We start from the raw sequence: 9,323 nt of genomic DNA, 5'->3' as shown, positions 1-9,323 counted from the left end.
TCCTGCTGATACATCCCCTGACACTAAAGGGAGCCCTCTTGTATGTGGCAAGTCACTTTCTCATTCTGTTTTCAAGATTCTCTGTCTTTGAATTTTGACAGTTTGATTTTAATATATATCAGTATAGACCTCTTTGGATTCTTCCCAGCTCGAGTTCTTTGAGCTTCTTGAATTTGGATGTCCAATTCCTGTCTCAGATTGGAAGTTTTCAACCATTATTTCCTCAAATAAGCTCTCTGTCCCTTTCTCTCTCTCTTCTCCTTCTGGAACTTCTGTAATGCATGTATTGCTTCATTTAATGGTGTCCTGTGAATCCCTTATGTTGTCTTCACTTTTCTAGGTTTCAAAAATTTAATTTTTCTTTTTTCTTTTTTTATACTCAACTGTAATCTATTTCTGTACAGTTTCTATTTATTGTTCCTATTCTTACCCTTAGGAGAAATTAGAACCAATAAGTGTGAGGTTTTTTTTGTTTTTTTGTTTTAATTACATAGCACTGTTTTTTATTTAAATGTGGATATTGGCTTGGTTCTGGATGAACAACTCCAGTCTCTTTTGCCAATGGATCCAAAGCCTTCTCTCCATTCTCACACTTCCATGGAGTCCAATTTGCTTTGGTATCTCCTAAAATTGTTCTCCAAAGAACCCCAGAACTGAACACAGTATTCCAGATGGTGAATGACCAATAAAAAGCATAGGAGAACAATTACTTCCTACTGTTACATCCTCCTGACAATGGGATCCTTCTTTAAATTAGTTTTTCTTTTTTATTAAGTAGCTAGCTCAAGTTAAACTTCTGCTTTTTTTTTCAATTCCCCATATATTTTTCAGCTATAATGTTACAAATTCAAGTCATCGTTATTCTGTACTTGTGAAAGAAATCCCACAATTTCCAGGCTCAGAGTCCTAAATGAGGAATGTGATGAACATAGAAAACAACAGGTTTTATTGCTTCACTGAGACCCAATATACTCTGATATTTCAACTTCCCCATCCAGCTTTTCCTCTACTTTTTCCTTGTTTTTTTCTTAATATCACAATTGTGATTCTTTGCTCAATTATAATTTGGTGAGCCCAGTGTTTTGTGTAATTTATTTGTTTAATGCCATTTCTATTTGATTGAAGTAAAGTTCCATAAAGATAAAAACTTTGTTTATCTTGTTTGCTGAAATACCTGGTGTTTAGCATCTTGCTTGGCCATTGTTCATAGTGAATACATATTTATTGAATAAAAGAAAATGCTCCCTCCATTTTTCTATGAAGGCCATCTGTATTGGCTGGGTCTTCCAGGAAGTTGACATGGAGATGGAGTTAGGAATGTATGCAGTATATTGTAGCAATGTCTATGAAAGATAACAGCAAGAAGAAACAGAATTGGGCAGAGAGAGCCTCCAACAATCTTGTCCAAACCAATGAGGAGCTCTAGAGTGAAGACTGCTAATTAGAGGAGTTTTGTGTTGAGAAATAATAGTCAGGCTCCAGTACCCCAACCTCTTAGGAGACAATGGTCATCTTTTTTCACATGTAATAAGCATTAAGTAAATATTTATTACATAAAATAGCAATACCATAAGATTTCATACCTCCCCCACCCTTCCTTCTCCCTTCCCAAAAAGTAAAAATGTGCTTAAAGAAAGGATAAATTTCTGGTAGTGTATTAATTAGAACTCCTCATAAAGAGGTAACAGAAACCAAAGCTAGTTAGTTTAAGAACACAAAGGCAGGGAGGGGATATATATATATATATATATATATATATATATATATAAGATCTTTATTGGAGTATAATTGCTTCACAGGTCTCATTGATTCTAGAAAGGCTCTGGAATCCATGCAGTGTCCCTTCTTCACATCATGCCTGAGCTTCTCTCTGTTGCTGATTAATTCCATTTATCTACAGACTGGATTTCTCCACTCTCTTGTCCTCCAAGGGAAAGTGGCTATACAACATCTTCTGATACACTACAAACTAGCAAGCTGCTTCTCAGACCCAAATATCAATTACCATGAGAAGGATTAGGATGGAGAATCTGCTTGGTTCATCTTGTATCATGTTTTTAACCCAGTTCCAATCATCCATGGCTGATGAGTGAAGTAGAATGGAAGGTGAGTTGGTAGAATCATACAATGCAAGTATATCTGGTGAGTCCATCTCACGCTTGCATACTAGGGGAGAAGTTCTAAGGGAAGGAAGCTAGGAAGTGAAAGAAGGAATTTCTGGATCATTTGAGATGGGCTAAAAAGAGATGTTATGGTGACTGTATTCCTGGAAATCATAAAGAAGAAAAGGGTTTAGGATGTGGTTTAGCTACTCCCTTAAATGCAGAAGAGACTCTCTCTTAGTGTCTCTTTGTGCTCCATGACTCCAGGGATCATGCACTCTCTCTCCCGAGGAGTGACATTTTTTAAATGTCCTTTAAGAACATCTCCATAATTAAATTTGCTTTTGGAACAAGCAGATAAATGGACACAGGCATCAAAGTGAAACAACTGAACTTCTCAGAAATCCCACAAGTGAACTGATGTTAGGGCTTGGGAGTTAACATCTATATAAATAACTCATATAATTAAAGTTACTTTAGTTAGGAAGGTAACTGATTTGTTAAATTTAACAGTCATTCTTTTAATTGAATCAGTTAATAAACGAGCATGCTTGGTATTTTTTTATAAGTTGCAAAGCAGAACAGAGCAAGTAAGAATTTTTCACATGTGAATGTAACACTAAAATTCACTCTGTAATCACAACAAATATTTTGACCTTTAAATAAGGTCAGTGTCAATAGTTTATTAATTCAGGGTTAATAGTTTATTAATTCTCTTGCATCCATTCACTGCTTCATTTAACAAACACACGTCTAGTGCTATGAGCTATGCTAGGCACTGTGCTAGGTTTGGGAGATACAAAAGTAAATCACATATTCCTTCTCTTAAGACACTAATATATTGTAGGGATGGTCACATAGATAATTATAAGATAATGAAAAGCACTACTATAAAACTGCAAAAAAGAGTTGAGGGAGTCCAGAAGAGGCAGTAGCAAAGATCAACCTGAAGGCCCAAAAATCTGGATCTCTGAAATTTTTGGTGGAAGTGTTGCACTGTCTACATCAGATGCTGATGCACCAAAGTGCTGTTTTCAACAGGAGGCACTTCTCCCCTATCCTGATTATTTTTTTTTAAACATCTTTATTGGAGTATAATTGCTTTACAGTGGTGTGTTAGTTTCTGCTGTATAAAAATGTGAATCAGGTATGAATATAAATATATCCCTATATCTGTGCACTCTTGCATCTCCTTCCCACCCTCCCTATCCCACCCCTCTAGGTGGACACAAAGCACCAAGCTGATCTCCCTGTGCTATGCAGCTGCTTCCCACTAGCTATCTTTTTTACATTTGGTAGTTTATATAGGTCAATGTCATTCGCTCACTTAGTCCCAGTTTACCCTTCCCCCTCACTGTGTCCTCAAGCCCATTCTCGACATCAGTGTCTTTATTCCTGTCCTGCTCCTAGGTCCTTCAGAACCATTTTTTTTTCTTTTAGATTCCATATATATGTGTTAGCATATGTTATTTGTTTTTCTCTTTCTGACTTACTTCACTCTGTATGACAGACTCTAGGTCCATCTTACCTCACTACAAATACATCAATTTCATTTTTTTAATGGCTGAGTAATATTCCATTATATGTGTGTGCCACACCTTCTTTATGCATTCACCTGTCAGTGGACACTTAGGTTGCTTCCATGTCCTGGCTATTGTAAATAGTGCTGCAATGAACATTGTGGTACATGACTCTGAATTATGGATTTCTCAGGGTATATGCGCAGTAGTGGGATTGCTGGGTCATATGGTAGTTCTATTTTTAGTTTTTTAAGGAACCTCCATACTGTTCTCCATCATGGCCATATCAATTTACATTCCCACCAACAGTGCAAGAGGGTTCCCTTTTCTCCACACCCTCTCCAGCATTTATTGGTTGTAGACTTTTTGATGATGGACATTCTGATCGATGTGAGGTGATACCTCATTGTAGTTTTGATTTGCATTTCTCTAATGATTAGTGATGTTGAGCATCCTTTCATCTGTTTGTTGACAATCTGTATATCTTCTTTGGAGAAATGTTGATTTAGGTCTTCTGCCCATTCATGGATTGGGTTGTTCGTTTTTTGGTTATTGAGCTGCATGAGCTGCTTGTAAATTTTGGAGATTAATCCTTTGTCAGTTGTTTCATTTGGAAATATTTTCTCCCATTCTGAGGCTTGTCTTTTCGTTTTCTTTATGGTTTCCTTTGCTGGGCAAAAGCTTTTAAGTTTCAATAGGTCCCGTTTGTTTATTTTTGTTTTTATTTCCATTTCTCTAGGAGGTGGGTCCACAGGATCTTGCTTTGATTTATGTCACAGAGTGTTCTGCCTGTTTTCCTCTAAGATTTTTATAGTGTCTGGCCTTACATCTGGGTCTTTAATCCATTTTGAGATTATTTTTGTGTATGGTGTTAGGGAGTGTTCTAATTTCGTTATTTTACATGTAGCTGTCCAGTATTCCCAGCACCACTTATTGAAGAAGCTGTCTTTCCTCCATTGTATATTCTTGCCTCCTTTTTCAAAGATAAGGTGACCACATGTGCATGGGTTTATCTCTGGGCTTTCTATCGTGTTCCACTAATCTATATTTCTGTTTTTGTGCCAGTACCATACTGTCTTGATTACTGTAGCTTTGCAGTATAGTCTGAAGTCAGGGAGCCTGATTCCTCCAGCTCTGTTGTTCTTTCTCAAGACTGCTTTGGCTAAACGGGGTCTTTTGTGTTTCCATACAAATTGTGAAATTTTTTATTCTAGTTTTGTGAAAAATGCCATTGGTGGTTGATAGGGATTGCATTGTATCTGTAGATTGCTTTGGGTATTATAGTCATGTTCACAATGTTGATTCTTCCAATCCAAGAACATGGTATATCTCTCCATCTGTTTGCATTCATCTTTTATTTTTTTCATCAGTGTCTTATAGTTTTCTGCATACAGGTCTTTTGTCTCCTTAGGTGGGTTTATTCCTCAGTATTTTATTCTTTTTTTTGCAAAGGTAAATGGGAGTGTTTCCTGAATTTCTCTTTCAGATTTTTCATCATTAGTGTATAGGAATACAAGAGATTCCTGTGCATTAATTTTGTGTCCTGCTACTTTACCAAATTCATTGATTAGCTCTTCTAGTTTTCTGGTAGCTTCTTTAGGATTCTCTATGCATAGTATCATGTCATCTGCAAACAGTGACAGTTTTACTTCTTTTCTGATTTGGATTCCTTTTAATTCTTCTTCTTCTCTGATTGCCATGGCTAAAACTTCCAAAACTATGTTGAATACAGTGGCAAGAGTGGGCAACCTTGTCTTGTTCCTGATCTTAGAGGAAATGGTTTCAGTTTTTCACCATTGAGAATGATGTTGGCTGGGGATTTTTCATATATGGCCTTTATTATGTTGAGGTAAGTTCCCTCTATGCCTATTTTCTGGAAAGTGTTTATCATAAATGGGTGTTGAATTTTGTTGCAAGCTTTTTCTGCTTCTACTTAGATTATCATATGGTTTTTATCCTTCAGTTTGTTAAAATGGTGTTCACATTGATTGATTTGCGTAGACTGAAGAATCCTTGCATTCTTGGGATAAATCCCACTTGATCATGGTGTATGATCCTTTTAATGTGCTGTTGGGTTCTGTTTGCTATTATTCTGTTGAGGATTTTTGCATCTATGTTCATCAGTGATATTGGCCTGTAGTTTTCTTTTTTGTGACACCTTTGTCTGGTGTTGGTAACAGGGTGATAGTGGCCTCATAGATTGAGTTTGGGAGTGTTCCCCCCTCTGCTGTATTTTGGCAGACTTTGATAAGGATAGGTGTTAGCTTCTCTCTAAATGTTTGATATAATTCACATGTGAATCCATCTGGTCCTGAACTTTTGTTTGTTGGAACATGTCTAATCAGTTTCAATTTCAGTGCTTGTGATTGGTCTGTTCATATTTTCTATTTCTTCCTTGTTCTGTCTCGGAAGTTTGTGTTTTTCTAAGAATTTGTCCGTTTCTTCCAGTTTGTCCATTTTATTGGCATAGAGTTGCTTGTAGTAATCTCTCATGATCCTTTGTATTTCTGCAGTGTCACTTGTTACTTCTCCTTTTTCATTTCTAATTCTATTGATTTGAGTCTTTTCCCTTCTTTTCTTGATGAGTCTGGCTAATGGTTTTCAGTTTTGTTTATCTTCTCAAAGAACCAGCTTTTAGTTTTATTGATCTTTGCTATCATTTCCTTCATTTCTTTTTCATTTATTTCTGATCTGATCTTTATGATTTCTTTCCTCCTGCTAACTTTGGGGTATTTTTTTTTGTTCTTTTTATAATTGCTTTAGGTGTAAGGTTAGGTTGTTTATTTGAGATTTTTCTTGTTTCTTGAGGTAGGATTGTATTGCTATAAACTTCTCTCTTAGAATTGCTTTTGATGCATCCCATAGGTTTTGAGTCATTGTGTTTTCATTGTCATTTTTTTCTAGGTATTTTTTCATTTCCTCTTTGATTTTTTTCAGTGATCTCTTGGTTATTTAGTAGTGCATTGTTTAGCATCCATGTGTTTGTATTTTTTACAGTTTTTTTTTCCTGTAATTCATATCTAGCCTCATAGCATTGTGGTTTGAAAAAGATACTTGATATGATTTCAATTTTCTTAAATTTACCAAGTATTGATTTGTGACCCGAGATATGATGTATCCTGCAGTATGTGTCATGAGCATGAGAAGAAAGTGTATTCTGTTGTTTTTGGATGAAATGTCCTATAAATATGAATTAAGTCCATCTTGTTTAATGTGTCATTTAAAGCTTGTGTTTCCTTATTTATTTTCATTTTGGATGATCTGTCTATTGGTAAAAATGGGGTGTTAAAGTCACCTACTATGATTTTGTTACTATTAATTTCCCCTTTTATGGCTGTTAGCATTTGCATTATATATTGAGGTGCTCCTATGTTGGGTGCATAAATATTTACAATTGTTATATATTCTTGGATTGATCCCTGATCATTATGTAGTGTCCTTCTTTGTCTCTTGTAATAGTCTTTATTTTGAAGTCTATTTTATGTGATATGAGTATTGCTATTCCAGCTTTCTTTTGATTTCCATTTGCATGGAATATCTTTTTCCATCCCCTCACTTTCTGTCTGTATGTGTCCCTAGGTCTGAAGTGGGTGTTTTGTAGACAGCATATATACAGGTCTTGTTTTTTTTTTTCCATTCAGCCAGTCTATGTCTTTTGGTTGGAGCATTTAATCCATTTACATTTAAGCTAGTTATCCATATGTATGTTCCTATTACCATTTTCTTAATTGTTTTGTGTTTGTTATTATAGGTCTTTTCCTTCTCTTGTGTTTCTTTCCTTGAGAAGTTCCTTTAGCATTTGTTGTAAAGCTCGTTTGGTGGTGTTGAATTCTCTTAGCTTTTGCTTGTCTGTAAAGGTTTTAATTTCTCTGTCGAATCTGAATTAGATCCTTGTTGGATAGAGGAATCTTGGTTGTAAGTTTTTTCCTTTCATCACTTTAAATGTGCCCTGCCACTCCTTTCTGGCATTCAGTGTTTCTGCTGAAAGATCACATGTTAACCTTATGGAGATTCCCTTGTATGTTATTTATTGCTTTTTCTTTGCTGCTTTTAATATTTTTTCTTTGAATTTAACATTTGTTAGTTTGATTAATATGTGTCTTGGCATGTTTCTCCTTGGATTTATCCTCTTTGGGACTCTCTGCGCTTCCTAGACTTTAATTTTATTTCCCATATTATGGAAGTTTTCAACTATAATCTCTTCAAATATTTTCTCAGTCCCTTTTTCTTTCTTTTCTTCTGGTACCCCTATAATTCAAATGTTGGTGGATTTAATGTTGTCCCAGTGGTCTCTGAAACTGTCCTCCATTCTTTTCATTCTTTGTTGTTTATTCTGCTCTGTGGTAGTTATTTTCTGTGGTAGTTATTTCGTTCTTCTGCCTCAGTTATTCTGCTATTGATTCCTTCCAGATACTTTTTAATTTCCTTTATTGTGTTGTTCATTATTGTTTATTTGCTCTTTAGTTCTTCTAGGTCCTTGTTAAACATTTCTTGTATTTTCTCCATTCTATTTCCAAGCTTTTGGATCATCTTGACTATCATTAATCTGAATTCTTTTTCAGGTAGACTGCCTATTTCCTCTTCATTTGTTTGGTCTGGTGAATTTTTACCTTGCTCCTTCATCTGCTGCATATTTCTCTGTCTTCTCATTTTGCTTAACTTGCTGTTTTTGGTGTCTCCTTTTCACAGGCTGCAGATTCATAGTTCCTGTTGTTTTTGGTGTCTGCCCCCAGTGTGGAAGATTGGTTCTGTGGGTTGTGTAGGCTTCCTGGTGGAGGGGACTAGTGTCCATGTTCTGGTGGATGAGAATGGATTTTGTCCTCCTGGTCAACCGGACAGAGCCTGGTGGTGTGTTTGGGGTGTTTGTGAACTTATGATTTTAGGCAGCCCCTCTGCTAATGGGTGGGGTTGTGTTCCTGTCTTGCTAGTTGTTTGGCCTGGTGTGTCCAGCACTGTAGCTTGCTGGTCATTGAGTGGAGCTGGGTCTTAGTGTTGAGGTGGAGATCTCTGGCAGAGGCTTTGCCATTTGATGTTACATAGGGCCGGGTGGTCTCTCGTGGAGCAATGTTCAGAACTAGGCCCTCCCACCTCAGAGGCTCAGGCTTGACATCTGGTCAGAGCACCAAGACCCTGTCAGGCACACGGCTCAGAAGAAAAGGGAGAATGAAAAAGAAAGAAAGAAAGAAAAAATAAATAAAGTTATTTTTTTTAATTATTAAAAATTTAAAAATTAAAAAGTAATAAAAAACAGAAAGAAAGAAGAGAGCAACCAAACCAAAACCCAAATCCCTCAGTGATAACAAGTGCTAAAAACTGTACTAAAAAAACTAAACCAAAAATAAATGGGCAGAGAGAACACGAGGACAAATTGTAAAAGCAAATGTATACAGACAAAAATCACACAAAGAAACATACACACTCACCAAAAGAGAAAGAGGGAAAAAAAAAAAAAATATATATATATATATATATATATATTTTAAATGGAAGAGAGCAACCAAATCAATAAACAAATCTACCAATGAAAATAAGCTCTAAATACTAAACTAAGATAAAGATAAAACCAGAAACAAATCTGATGCAGAAAGCAAAGCTCAAGTCTACAGTTGCTCCCAAAGTCCACCGCCTCAATTTTGGGATGATTTGTTGTCTTTCAGGTGTTCCACTGATGCCAGTACATCAAGTTGATTGCGGAGATTTA

Source organism: Lipotes vexillifer, unplaced genomic scaffold, assembly GCF_000442215.2.
Source record: "Lipotes vexillifer unplaced genomic scaffold, Lipotes_vexillifer_v1.1 scaffold5, whole genome shotgun sequence".
Classification (NCBI taxonomy): domain Eukaryota; kingdom Metazoa; phylum Chordata; class Mammalia; order Artiodactyla; family Lipotidae; genus Lipotes; species Lipotes vexillifer.
The sequence above is the reverse complement of the archived record's forward strand: the minus strand, read 5'-3'. Positions refer to the sequence as shown.